This window comes from Ornithodoros turicata, chromosome 1 (genome assembly GCF_037126465.1).
Source record: "Ornithodoros turicata isolate Travis chromosome 1, ASM3712646v1, whole genome shotgun sequence".
Lineage (NCBI taxonomy): Eukaryota > Metazoa > Arthropoda > Arachnida > Ixodida > Argasidae > Ornithodoros > Ornithodoros turicata.
In genome coordinates, this window is record NC_088201.1 from 172316802 (window position 1) to 172331259 (window position 14458).

The 14458-nt window shown below is 45.5% G+C and overlaps 1 long non-coding RNA gene across 1 annotated transcript; it reads right to left on the bottom strand.

The window, feature by feature from the left end:
- Positions 1-1328: 1328 nt before the first annotated feature.
- LOC135373028 (uncharacterized) lies at positions 1329-5630 on the bottom strand. Its single transcript, XR_010416231.1, has 3 exons — positions 5601-5630; positions 4565-4623; positions 1329-1417 (listed from the first exon to the last, which is right to left on the bottom strand). It is a non-coding gene; the product is annotated as an uncharacterized LOC135373028 (long non-coding RNA).
- Between the last annotated feature and the right edge of the window lie 8828 nt (positions 5631-14458).

Below are 14458 nucleotides of genomic sequence, written 5' to 3' on the forward strand. Positions count from 1 at the left end.
CCTTGCCATAAGTAACCGCTTCAGGTCGCTACAAAAAGTTAGAACCTAGAAGCCGGAACTAGAGAAACCCTGTGCTGCTCATCCATACCCCTCTGAACAGCAGAAAAGGAAACGAAGGCAACCGCTGTCACTGAGCGGCAAACTTGTTTTTTTTTTTTGTCATTATTTGCTTTGAATCAAGCGGTCATCCTTCTCTTAAAGTCCTTTAATTGAACTATGGACTGCCGTTACTTAGTGTCGTCGCAACGGTGCTTCGCGCTTCAACATATCGCGATCAAAATCCACGCCGCAAGTTGGCTCATGTGCTGAATCCGAATCCACCTGTGTAGCAAACAGGTGCAAAGTCTACAGCGTGAAATGTGTTAGGAACGCGAATTTGACGTTTCTCTCTAGTTTGAAAGGAAATTCCGTGTCAGAGGCGTGGTTCATTATCGCGTATTACATTACCGGACATATTTCTGTTGTTTATAGAGCGTAAGTGCATGCACATTACGCATAGTTTATGCTGCATAAGTGCTTGCATATTTCGGCAGCTTCTACAGCGTCTTTATCCTAGCCCTAACTATTATAAATAGTTAAAAACTGGACTGTTTGGTAGCTCATTGTAAAAGCAATAAAACTGCCCTAGCACTGAGGGGTGTGTTGCTTTTAGTATATGCTATTATAAAAATAGAATGGCAAAGGGTAATTCAATATCAGTCACAAATCTTCGCAGGAAAAGTAGTGACAAACCTGCATTGAACTATAAGTTCGCTGTGTATACCACAGGTTAGAGCTATGAGTATGAGCTAGAGGTATGAGCTCCATAGTTCCGCGTGTGAGTTTGAAATTGTGGACATGTCACTCTATGAAATGAGACGAAGTTTTGAAGGGGTGTCGCTGTAACTATGTATCCGAGACAGTTTTCATAGATTCTTTAATGTAATGCGGGTGCGAAAATAGCTACAATAAGGTGTCTAACAGATCAGTCAAGCTTGCACTTAAGTGTTTTACTGGTGCTTTCTCAGCCACCGATGTGGTCTCATGAAACCAATGCGGTTTAGTCGCTATTTAGCTTATATGTCGCTCCACAATCAAATAGGAATGACACTGCAAGTGTTGCATGGTTTTAGCGGCTAATAGGGAAGCTGAAATCTCACTTTTGTTATTGGACACCACAGCGGGAGCAGTTAGTACGTGGGTAAGTGTCGGATTCCACTGCACTAAGGGATTTGTATCTTGCATATTCCGTGCCTCTTTAGTAACCGGCCTATTCATATGCCAGTGAACAAGAATCCCGTATGGTCGACGACATACGAGAAACAACAAACAGATTACTTACATGTTTGACCCTTAGGGTAATAGCCACCACTCCGAAGTCCTACATAGCAGCCCTGCTCCTTATAATAAGTCACCTTGACGGTAAAATTTCCTTGTGCTGGTGGAAGAAATAAAAAAGAGACGTATTTATAATTCAGTTAATTCGGTACACTAGCTCACACGCTTTTGAACAACATTTGGAGGTGACACTGCACTCAGCCCAGGACTGACAGCAACCCCCGTGTCTCGCACTACGTCCTGCTGTCCTGACTATGTGTCCACGGCTGTACGCCCCTCATAGCTGCAGTTGCTTCGCGGCACCAACACGGAGTCAAAAGAAAAAAAAAAGGTGCTATCTGCTCCTTCAGTGAAGTATGATCACATTAATGTTGACTAAATGTCCATGTTCCAATGCAGTACTGTAAAGGCCGGTTCTGACATACAGCGCTTTGCTCCACAGCGCTGCACCACAGCACTGCAAAACAGCGCTGTATTTCCACTGTGGGGTTCGCACTTGCAGCGCTTGTCCCAGCGCTGTACTTGATTATCTCACGTGATCGAAAAAAAAAAAAAAAACGCAGCCCCGTCACCTGAACGCGGCGCCGCGTTCTCATTGGTTCAGGGAGCCTATCGCTGGGAGACAGCGGTGGGAAAGCTCACCGAAGCTCAACTTCGCCAAGCGCTGTTTTCCATCGAGTAGCAGCCGGGAGAGGAGGGAAAAACAGCGCTGTTTTCCAGTGCTCTCGAGCAAAGTGCTGTATGTCGGAACGGGCCTTTAGGGACGCGGTTGCGGTCCTGTAACGCGAATTTCAGTGCCAGCTCTCTGTGGTTGACTGAGGAAATAGCACATGACCACACATTAAAGTTTGTACACGAAGTGTTAATTTCAGTGTGACGAGTACTGCTTTGCGCTTTGATTTTTACAGCGCCGTGGCGCTACCGCTTCAGACAATTTGCCTCTCCCCAATGCAGTCACTATGGTGGTGTAGAAGATCTAGAGCATATTCTTCTCATTGCCATCACTACCAACCTTCCCGAACCATACTCTGCGGATCCCTTAACGAGCTGGACTCTCGTCCCTTCTCTCTCACAAAACTGCTTGGCCCCTGGCCACATTCAGCCCACCAACGCTCTGCCCTCAAAACTCTCTTCAGCTTTCGGCATACCATAGGCAATCGATCCTTATTATTAAGGGACTCATTATTTCACTCCCCGCATCACCACCAGCAATGTGGTAGAGTATCGCCCCTGGCGATGAAACTCCCCATACATCATCTCGCAATGAAGTTGCTGTTGCTGCTGCTTTGTGGTCGTTGAAGTTGTGCCGTGTTACCAGAGACTGCAAGACCTCCGCATTCTCTCCACTCTAGTGCTGCCTTCTATGGTGTATTCGTTGGTTTGTGCAAGGAGTTACACAAAGTGACTACTCCTTTCACCGGCCAAATAATCAGTAGCGTCTCGAGCGCACCTATTTTGCCAGTCGCAGTATGCACAGCACAAGTTAGAATTGAAGACATCCGTTACCTGGCTGATTAACTATAGTTCGTGTTCTTACTCGCTACTTGCTGTTACGACGTAATTATCGTTTGGGGCTTTCTGTGCGACAACCCCACAATCACAACTGTACCGGCCATGAGATCCTGTTATCAGCTATGAGGACCTTCATCGTTCTTGCACCACCTCCTGCGTTGCCGAAACTCTGTGTAATCGTCCACGCATCGAACCAAATTCGATACTTGTGATCCTCTCCGCGGTTTCCTGCCGCGCCGCGGCTGTTTCGCCTTTTGGCTGTTTCGCAGACATTTGACGCAGATCTACGCGGACCACACGATTAGCAGTGCGTGTGGGCATACCAGTGGACGCTGTGAAATATCGGACAGATGATATCGAGTTGACTACCGAGCGGTGGGAGGAAACCTTGCTGTCTGCAGCAGATCTTGTCATGTTTGCCATACCGTATTCTGATCAGAAAGTAGGAATACAATTCATTTTGGAATATTATCCTTCTCAGCATGCGCGTTTTCTTTTTCTTTTTTTTTGCGTACGACTAAGGATACCAGGCATCACATGAGGTTACAGGTTCATGGAAAATGCTTAGAACATATTGTTTTTACCACTTGATATGAATACACTGTTATGCAAAGTATTTCTTTTTAGGAAGAAATATTTCACAATTTTCTAACTGAAACTATATTCTAAAAGAAGTAGTCTACAAGAGTTCGCGGATCGGCGGCGTGCCTTCCAGCTGTATCTACCCCGTTGTGACATCGAATCAGCTGGTCTCTTTCATTTCTCGGGAAGCTGGGTCGACTTGTCTGGTGCAGACGCGGGGCAGGGGCAGGCGAAGCCAGAAACAGCGCAAAAAAGAAAAAGAACACACACATAAAAAAAAACAATGATGATACAGTCGACCCCCGTTATTCCGGACTTTTTCCAGTGGGGACGACAACCTTCAGGGCGTCGTGCATACTATTCCACGCTTAGAGGATTAGCCACTTTACTATGGAGCTACTCTGTCCACTGCGGTTCTGATGACCAGTCCTGTGTGCAGCATATAAACTGGTTCTTCTGAGACAGGAACACATAAAAGGGACGGCCGGACGACATGGCCTCGAAGCCCACACAGTCCTCGAGTACCTCGATGTGAACGGGCATGATGAAAGATTTGCTACTATTACCGATGAAGATGTCGTTGATATTGTCGGTTGTAAGGACGACAGCGGCAAATCAGATGACAGAGCTGATAAACCACGAGTGGTGTCAGTCCCAGAGGCCCGAAACACACTTAGAACTGACTTGGAGTTTTGGAGCAAAATAATGATGTTTGTGAATTTAGCGCAATCAATAAGAGCTTACGAGAGCTTGGTACTTACGGTAACCGAGTCGGTTTACACCGAAAGGTTTAGTAGAGAGAACGCAGTTCGCGAACTGGGTTCGGCGCACTCTACGCGACCCCATATAAATGGGGCTAGTGAGTATCATAATGAAGTACGCGACAGCGTCTTTAAACTTCGACTTGGGCGCATGGAGTGTCAGTAGTCATCGAAAGCGTTGTACGTATACGCATTTTTGCATCTTCCTTTTGTTTCGTTTATTCTCTGCGTAACCTTATTTGCATATTAGTCGACATTCCTTTTCTTTTCTGACTACGGAAAATAATTATCCGGTTTAGAAGCAGGTGGTCGCATACTCTCACGACGAAGCTTTACAAGATTATGATTTTATTTGTCCCTTTTATTGACTGTATCATGTGTGGAGTACTCACCGTGAGTGAAGTACGTTATTTTGTCTCTGCCTGCATACACATCTCCTGCCAGATTGTACCTGCAACCGTAAAAACCATACAATCGGTACACTCCAGAGGTTACTGACCGTTGCACATGAAATACCTCTTTTTAACATATCCGGGTTCCCCTCTGAGAATGCGAAAGAGGGACACTTGCAATGTTACAATGTTGCGAGAGAAAATGTTAATCAACGGAAATACTGGCGTTCTTCTTTTCCATTTTTTTAGCGCCTGTACCCAGTGAACAAGTGGGTTGAAGCGGGGTAGTTGGTTGAAGTCCTAATCCTGTCGTTTATGTTTTAATCCACTTGCCCGCGTATTTGCTGCAGTTCTAGTCAGGTATGTATGCGTACCCAGCGAATTGTCTTTTCCTGGCAACATGAAACAAGCAATCGGGATTATACAGTAGAATTTTTCATGCATTTCAGTTCTTCCATTATTAAAATAATTAATGATTTAGTTTTGGAGAGAGAATCAGCACGAAGGTCAAACGCCACAGTGCTTCTGCACCTGCATACGCAATATAACTGGCTTCTCAATTTCGTAAGGGTCTGTTTTCATTTGCACTATATTACTGCCCTTGTAGTGTCGTGACCTTATAGTGTTGTACGAGACTACGACCGATCGGCTGCTCCTACGGAGGAACAGAGAGGACCAGATTGAAGAACAAAACCGACGGCGAACGATCGATGCAATAGGTTTCTTGTTGCTGCTATTAAGCGAAATAATTGATACATACAACCGGTCACATGAGTTTCGCACAACCTATGTTGTGTTCCGCCTCTTATGGTGGAATTGAAGGGCTATATTACTATCAAGTGTGGTTTGTAAGGAATGCTAGAAAATAAACTCATGCCGATTTTACTCCTCTTTCCACTTATTCTCTAGAATTCAGCCGACGACAGACGAAGGAAACGTAAGGCAGTCGAGGGGCACTCGAGTATGATCAGTACACCCTCTTCTTTACACAGTGGTATTTCGATGATCAGTAATGAAGCATTGCCGTAACGCATACCTGCTTGTTGTCAAAACCATGGAACACGTGGACCTCAAGGTTACTGGTGGATCAGAGTGCATCTCTATTGTGCATGTCCGTGTCATGTCAGCGCATGATTACTGTTTGGTAGACGATGTTAGCTCATGTCATTCGAGGCTAACATAGGACTATGCAAACGTGGCTGTTGCGCTCCATTTAAACTGGGCCAAGGTGTGCATGGCTGGTCGCCGTCGCATTATGACAACGGCTCTTCTAGCGAAAGTCTTACCGTCAACATTTAATAATAGGTGCTACGACATGGAAAGAACCAAACGAACTACCACACATTTAAACGTTTAGTATAACGAAACCCAAATCAAAACTGAGCTACAGGAAGAACCAACGGCGCACCCCACCAGTCCAATTATTATTCGTCTTTCCTCAATAGCAGGCATCTTTTTCCTTTTCAATCTCATTTGGTCCTCGTGCTTGCACTCTCTTCGTTACCGTAATCAACGTCTCAGGAAGTAAAACAAATTTAATTAAATGAAAGATTGCAGTAACGGGGAAAAATGCAGTAACTTATTTGATCCCGGTAGAACCCAACGCAGAGGGGCGAATACTCCTTGGATTTGAATATTTAGTCAACGTGTAGTGATGGTGTCCGATAAAACGGTGTAAGGGAAATGAAGTGGCGGAGGAACTCGATGTCGAGAACAAGGCCCAGGGAACGGGGTAAAATGACGACAGGGTAGAAACAGCCCGTTGTTTGTACCATGTCGTCTATTTTCGTTATGTATAGGTTTAAGTCTTTCAAGTATGTTACAAAAATAGTGTAATATATTATCACACAAAAATCCCGTGCCAACGCGATGCGCTGCCGTATGTCCGAGACATTTTTTGTGGTCATTATACTACACCGCACGCATTTGTCCGGTCCTTTCTGAAGCCCTCGGTAGCCCTCATTACATCACTTCGTAATCAGCACCGTCATGTTTAACCTGGTCCTGATCAGCAGATAGGATGCATGTTTGGGTACAGAGATCGCCGCGTTGTGGCTTTTAGGGAATGCCTGGCCGGAATTTGAGTGACCCTTTGCCGAGGAGTAGCGCTCAAGTGACTTGGGCTATTTTCGAGGTAAGATGTGGATTATGTGAATCCTGCGCAAAGCGTTGTGCAGCAACGTCAGAAGGTACAGGTATGTACGTTTTTTTTTTTCTCGCAGATGATCAGGCCATACAGTAGGCAGGCCCCGGAAGGGTAGCACGCTGTCATCCTACACTTCAAAAGCGGATGTCAGTGACCAGAAGGGGATGTCTGAATTAGCAACCAAATACCATAATCACACAGAAGTCGTTATTGTTGTTTGTGGACTTCACAGTGGAAATATAGAGAGGAAATATAATGGACGTATCCGGTGGCAGTCGCAAGTAATCCGGGGTAATCCTACGTGTAAACTAAATAATGAGAGCTGGTTCTGTAGACCAGCAGTGTTACTTCCACAGAGTATTGTGGTTATCCCAGTACATTCGATTATTTATATCACATTCTATGTATGGAGATGCGAGTTGAACTTTCAAGTATAGGAGTTGCTGTAAAATCCTCTGCATACCAACATTACAATTTACGCTGACGACATTTGCATATGGACGTCTGCCATGCGGCGAGATGCCATTCAACATCACCTATAGACGCCCTGAACACCATCGTGTTTTACCTGGCCGATAGGGGACTACGTGTCTCCCTGAGCAAGACAGGCGGTATGGCGTTTACCGACGGTCATCCGCCCGCTACCCTCTTCATGTCTCTGGAGCCCCTCTCAAATTTGTGCCGCACTGCAAATATCTCGGCGTAATCATTGACAGACGCCTGTCATGGCCCCACCACACCAATGCTCTCTCGGCCAAGACGTCCAACTTAGCGAACGTCCTGCGACGGGGATCTGGACTGTCGTGGGGTCCGTCTTGTGACGACCTGCGCCGAATACACAACTGCCTCGTGCTAGGCAAGGTTCGCTACAGCCTCCTGGTGTTGCACGGTCTGAGTAGAACTGGCGAGCGTGAGCTCCTCAATATCCAGGCCCGCAGCCTTCGAGTATGTCTAGCCTTGCCTAAGACGACCGAAACAAAGTCCTTGCGGAGGCACATGAACCACATGCAAACATCCTGCGTTACATGGAGGCCCTTCGAGTCTACACGCGGATCCTAACGCGGCACCCCTTCCACTATCTCCGACTTATAGGAAGTGGTTGCCCCGGCTCTGCCATTGGTGGCGCTGTCGACCGCCTGCAGGTGGTTGTGCCACAGCCTTCTTATACCGTGTCCTTTGCCACCCACCCTTTGTGGGCCCTCGACCGGCCCTTCGTGTGCTCCATTATCCCCGGCCTTGGGCGAAAGAATGACACGCCTTCCGTTGTCGCACGTCAGCTTGTCCCACGAGGACATCGAGCGCACCTTTAAACTCGCAGGCGAGACGTCATCCACGGAGGCTGAACTCTTTGTCGTGCATGTGGCGCTTGAGCACATCTTCATCTTGCCACAGGAAACTGGTCCATCTTTTCGGATAGTAAGGCAGCGTTGGAGGTTATCAGCTCACATCGATCCCAGACGATCAACGACCTCCATGCTATGACTGTCTTGTCATACAAATTCGTTCTCGCCTCCGGTCATACAGTCTAGCTCCCTGGGAATACCCGTGCTGAGGCTGCTGCAAGGCGCTCGCATAGCTGTGACAGCCCCATCGAAAACCAACCGCTCACGGCATCAGCTTGCCTCCTTCAAATTCGTCGATGGTCTGCCTCTGAAATCCGCCACTTCATTGCAGACGCTATTCGATGCAACACCTTTCTTCGAGCCATCGACCCCGCCGTGCAACTTTACCCTACCAAGCACCTTACCAGGGCCGAGGAAACCCTCCTTCATCGCCTCCGCCTTAACGTCGCCTATACTCCGTCACTCCTGCACAAGATGGGCAGACGCGGCAACGCAAACTGCGATGCCTGTGGCGCCATCGCTGACGTAGCGCACCTCCTGCTAACATGCCCAACGTTCTCGACGCGTCGTGCAGCCCTCGCCCGAAGCCTCTAAGCCTTAGGCCACCACCCCCTTTCGTTCGCTACACTCCTCGGGCCTCTCCCGCGTCCTGGGCAACGGGATGTTACAAAGGCACTCTTCGAGTACCTCAAGGACACCGAAATGATGATCACCCTCTGAAGCACAGGCGGCAAGCCGCACCGCCCGCAGCACATCGTTGCCATCGCGGCTTCTCCCGCACCTGTATTTTTTAAGGAGTACCAAGCCGGCACTTGCCTAGCTGACATCTCCTTTTTATGTGAATAAACACCCCCCCCCCCCCTTGAACTGTCTCTTAAAAAACGCCAAACAGCAGTCTGCTACACATTAGCTGCTTCCTTTATTGTGGGCATATTTAATTTGTGACAACTAATGTGTGACAACTGTGACAACAAGTGACAACTAATATCTTCGATACTCACCATTTACTGAGGAGGGGACCGTAAGAGCCGTACGTGCGTCCCCAGTCATACCTCGCAGGCGTATAAGTGGTTCTAGGTGGTATTATGTATAGGCACGGTTCTTTAAAATTATTGAGCGTCGAGAGCTTCAGCTTATATAGTGCAGGTTCGCGGAGTTTACCAATAGTCTATATTAGAGAGAGGGAGTTGTAGTCAGTTAGCTGAAACAAACCAGGTGGCACAAATGCACAGACAACATGAAAACAACTGAAGTAATTCTAAATATTTGTGTTTTCTGAAAACCACCAAGACTTAAGGCATGCAAGATAGATCGCTGACTTACTTTCACGCGCGACAAATCGTCCGTTGTACAATCACCATGGGCTATTGCCACAAAACAGCAGGCAGTTATGAAAGCTCCCAGTTGAAGCATCTTCAGCTTTCTTGCTGGTTGGTGATAGGAAAACCTGGGAATGCCAATATTTATACTGACTACAGCAATTAGCAAGGCCTTTTTAACCCTGTCACAATAATGAACTCGTACCTCAACTCAACTCGTGCGAAAAATAATTAATTTAATCAGATACTCATGGCAATAACCAACCACAAAGAAAATTATATGAAGCTGTTGGAAATGATTATGGTCAGCGAAAGTGCTGACGGGTTAATCTGATTTACTATGACGAAGAGTAACCTCGAGATACAGGAAACATACAGACAACCCCAACAAGTTATCGATTCTGTCTATCGCTGTGTCTCGAGGTTACTTTTCCCCATGTTTCACGAGAGAGCCTGCACCTTGAATCTTAACCACGTACTTTCCGGTTTAGACCCGATTCCGCCCGGTTATTCCGCCCGGTTATTCCGCCCGAACTGACCTCCGACCGATTCGGGTTAAACCCGATTTCTCCCCGAATTCCAGTCACCATGAAATCCTCAAGTGACGTTTCCACTGAAGACGAACAAAGGCCGCCACGTATAACACATGTAAGAATGGGTCGCTTACGTTCCCAGCAATATTTATTTATTTATTTATTTCCATACCCTCAGGGCCATGAGGCATTGAAGAGGGGAAGGGCAGTACAACATTGGGAAACAAATCGAAACAAAATAAAAAGGACAACATGGAACAAGTCTCAGTCTCTGTAGAGATAATGACACATAAAATAGCGCAAAAAGGTTAGTCATCAAAGTAAATCAGATAAGGTGTCCCTGAAGGTGGGCGAGTCCTGGATGGAAGCCCAACAGTACGAGGCAACCTGTTCCATTCCAACGCGGTGCGAACAAAGAAGGAGTTAGAGAAGGCATTAGTATATGCATGCGGAATGCGCACTTTACGGAAATGGTCAATGCGGTGCGAAGTGTAAGTGGCAGATGAAATGTATGAGGAGAGAATGGGATCGTTATGATAGAATACCTTATGGAAAAGTGACAAACGAGCTTTCTTGCGACGAGACGCTGACAAGGGTAGACCCAGAAACCTTTTCATGGTACTGACACTTGATGTACGATGGTAGTTTGAGAGTATAAAGCGGCTGGCTCGGTTTTGTATCGATTCTAACATATTGATGAGGTTATCTGTTCCAGGATCCCATACCGATTATGCGTACTCTAATTTTGGTCGCACGAGAGACCTATATAGCTGTAGCTTAACCTTGGACGGGGCCATGTAGAATGAGCGTCTGATGAAGCCAAGAGAAGAGTTAGCTGAATTACAAATATGCGTGATATGGGACTTCCAAGAGAGGTCTGATGAGACATGAACACTGAGATACTTATATTCAGTTACTTAATCGAGAGGGACATCGTTAATTTTATATGAAAACGCGTGTGGCTGACTACGTGAGCGCGAGATTCTTAAACATTTCCATTTCTTAATATTCATTTCCATGCACCTAGCTGAGCACCAGTCAAGAACGGAGTCTAGATCTGACTGCAGAATATGAAGGTCAGAGGGGTTAGTTATGGCTCGATAGATTACACAGTCGTCGGCATAAAGCCGAATGGAAGATCTGACGCACCCAGGTAAATCATTAATGTATATGAGAAAAAGTAGCGGGCCCAAGACGGAACCCTGGGGGACGCCGGATGATACAGGGATTAGGGCAGAGGTGACATTGTTTACTGTGACAAATTGTGACCGCCCAATAAGGAAAGACTGAATCCAGGACAATACATTAGGGTCAATATTTAGTAAGGATAATTTTAAAAGCAACAGATTATGGGGGACCTTATCGAATGCTTTGCTGAAGTCAAGAAATATACAATCAACATCAGTCCCTCTGTCCGAAAGGAGATGGATGTCATGAATGAAAGATACCAGCTGAGCCTCACACGAAAAATGTTTACGAAAACCATGTTGATAAGGGCAAAAGAAAGAGTTTGATTCAAGATGATGGACTAGATGACTGCAGATGATATGTTCCAATATCTTGCACGGTATACTCGTTAGTGATATGGGACGGTAGTTAGCAGCAGTGCATTTGTTGCCTGATTTATAAGTAGGGATGACCTTTCCGATTTTCCACGCATCCGGGAGCTCGGCCACCCCCAGCAACTGTTCAAAGAGTTTAGTAAGCATGATTGACGAATATAATTTCGCGTTTTTTAGGAGTTTAGTGTTGATATTGTCAACACCGGAACTTGCCGACAGTTTGAGCCTCTCAATTACGTTGGCCACACCGAATGGATCGATTATTAGTGCATCCATAGGCAAGACGTTTCGTGGTCTTGACATACGAGGGTTATCGGTATTTGGAGCAGAAAAGATATCAGCAAAATAGTTGTTGAATGCGTCAGCTGTTGCGGAGTCCGGTATGGCGGTGCCATCATTATCAGTGAGTGTTATTGGTAGGTGGATCTGTTTGTTCACAGTGCGCCAAAATTGTTTTGGGTTAGTTTGCAACAAGTTTGGAAGTGTTGTAGAGAAAAAAATTTGTTTGGCTTCCATAATGGCAACTTTGTATTCATTGACGGCTTCTTTGAACCTCTGCCAATTGCGTTAGTGGGTTAGTTGTGCTTCGAGCTGTTAGGAATAGCCTACGCTTCCGATTTCTTAAACGCCGTAAAGTTTTATCAAACCACGGAGACTCGGGTGAGGAGATGATTTTAACAATCGGAATGTATTCATCAACAAGCTTCGTAATTCTATCAATAAACATGTTCCAGTTTTCTTCGAGCGTACGACTAGAAAAACCCTCTAAAAAAACGTGAGAAAAGCTTTCTAGATCGCTATTAATGGCGTCAAAATCAGCTCTGTTGTAATTGTCAGTTTAACAAGTTTAGATCGAGGATTTGATGGAATGTTAATAGAGAAGTGCATGACAACATGATCACTTAATGGGGGCAAGTATACAATGTCGGATACTTTAGAGGGATCGGAAGTCAAGACAAGATCCAGAACGTTAGCAGTAACACCAACAACTCTCGTAGGTGTTGTGACCCAATTGCGTTAAATTGAAGTCATTGCACACGTTGACAAAATCAGCAGCCTCAACATAGCTTACACCCATGTGTGTCAACACTGTCTATGCCTTCGGGGATTACCGCTGGAAGGTCACGATACCGAAAAAAAAGAGAGAGAGAGAGAATAGGAAAGGACATAATAGACAAGAGGAGAAACAAAAGCACCCGATAACACCCAAATGCACAATAATCGCCCGATGTCTCTCCGATTTACAGAATTTAAAATAGCGCCCGATTTTTACCCCCGAATCTGAGAAAGTCATTTAACCCGAAAAAGTCACTCCTTAAGTATCGTTCATCAACTGAACTGTAAATCATCTATGGGGATACTGTTCATCTTAACACCTTTTTTGACTGAACGTGATTATTATAGAGTTGGTCGTTCGTTCTTACATTCTGCCAAAGAATATGCATAAAATTTACTTGTCCACCTCAATTGTGTAAAAGTCAGCTTCAACAGTTTCCGCCCGACCAGGGCAGAAACTCTGGGCAGAAAAACGCTTCCTTAGAAACGCACTTGTGAATTTGTCGCACTTTGTCAGCTTGTTTTCAAGTGCCTCCTTTAACTCTCGGTTTGTTTGATGTTGTTTCTTGTTCGTTCTTCAGTTGTATCCTTTCCATAGTACTTTTTCCCTTTTCTTTTCCACGTACCGTTGTATAGAGAACGTATTTCTTTGCACCATATTTTTTTCTCGAAAGGAATGACAGCAGCATAGATGCCGCTTTTGCAGCTGTGTTACATGGTCATGGGGACATCCTCTCGAAGGGATTGTTCATGATTCAAAATTCATGAGGTAACTTGGGTACCTTTGAGCAAAATTGAGTCTTCAGAATGAGAGACTATCCTTATGTAAGTCCAGTATGTTTTTAACATCATGGCATAAACAAGATTTTATAAACACTGTATAATTTTAACGAAGGTGGTCTCCCATTCTGCTATCTCACGTTTGCCTAAAAGGCCCCATAAATTAATGTGTATTAATGAGCTTAAGATCAATCAATACTCATCTAGTAGTTACATGTTCTCTTTGAATGAATGTTGCCCCGGCATATAACCCTCACGCGGAAAGGGTACCTATGCTGCCCTAATAGTCTTTTTAAACCTGCAACGCATCTGAAACGCTGATCGTAACGAACCCTTGACCGAAACCGCATGCTATCTGGCTCGCGTCTCATGACCACCAATTTGTAATGACGGTCAAAAGTCTCATTACGACAGAAAATCCTTCAACTACAAAGGTATTTTTACGGTCGAGATTACAGATGGGTCAAGGGATATCACTGGGTACACCGGGATGCGTCAGGAGTGTATACAATGTAATAAATGAGGTCCTCGTATGCTGAGTATTTGATTTCACTGTTGTGCATAGGATACATCGTGATTGGTGGTTTACAGAAGGAACGTTTCGTGTCAGGTACATATTCACTCGATTTGAAACAGCTTTCTTTGCTGTTCCAGAAATGTCCTGTCATTGCGCGGATTCGACAGAAGGAGAACTTTCAGTGGGAGGTGGGGGGGGGGGGGGGCAGGTTGCCCGATTTGCCTGCTTTGCGCCAAATTGACTACTTTCTATTTGTCATGGCGGTAAAATTTAGGCCATGGCCAGTTGGCTACTTTCTGGCAACTTTTGTGGGTACTTTTACGCGTTACATTTGACACTCACACTTTGACACTCACACATTTGCACCTAAATCTGGATACTTTTCCTCGCGGCACCTCATATCATCTAGGTACGTGCGCCGCGTTCATTCCTCCGGCCTTGTTTTAGTTGATACGATTTCCTTCGGGATGTTTTTGTTCGTATTTTTATGTCAGGGTTGTAGCACTCCTTGAAGAGTAAGCGGTGGTAACTGGTGGCTGCAATTAATCGACCGATCTATCTCGCGGTGTCATTCATGACCAGAGGTTTCCCACGACATAACTTTGTGAATTATACAAATTATAACACTTCACTTTGGT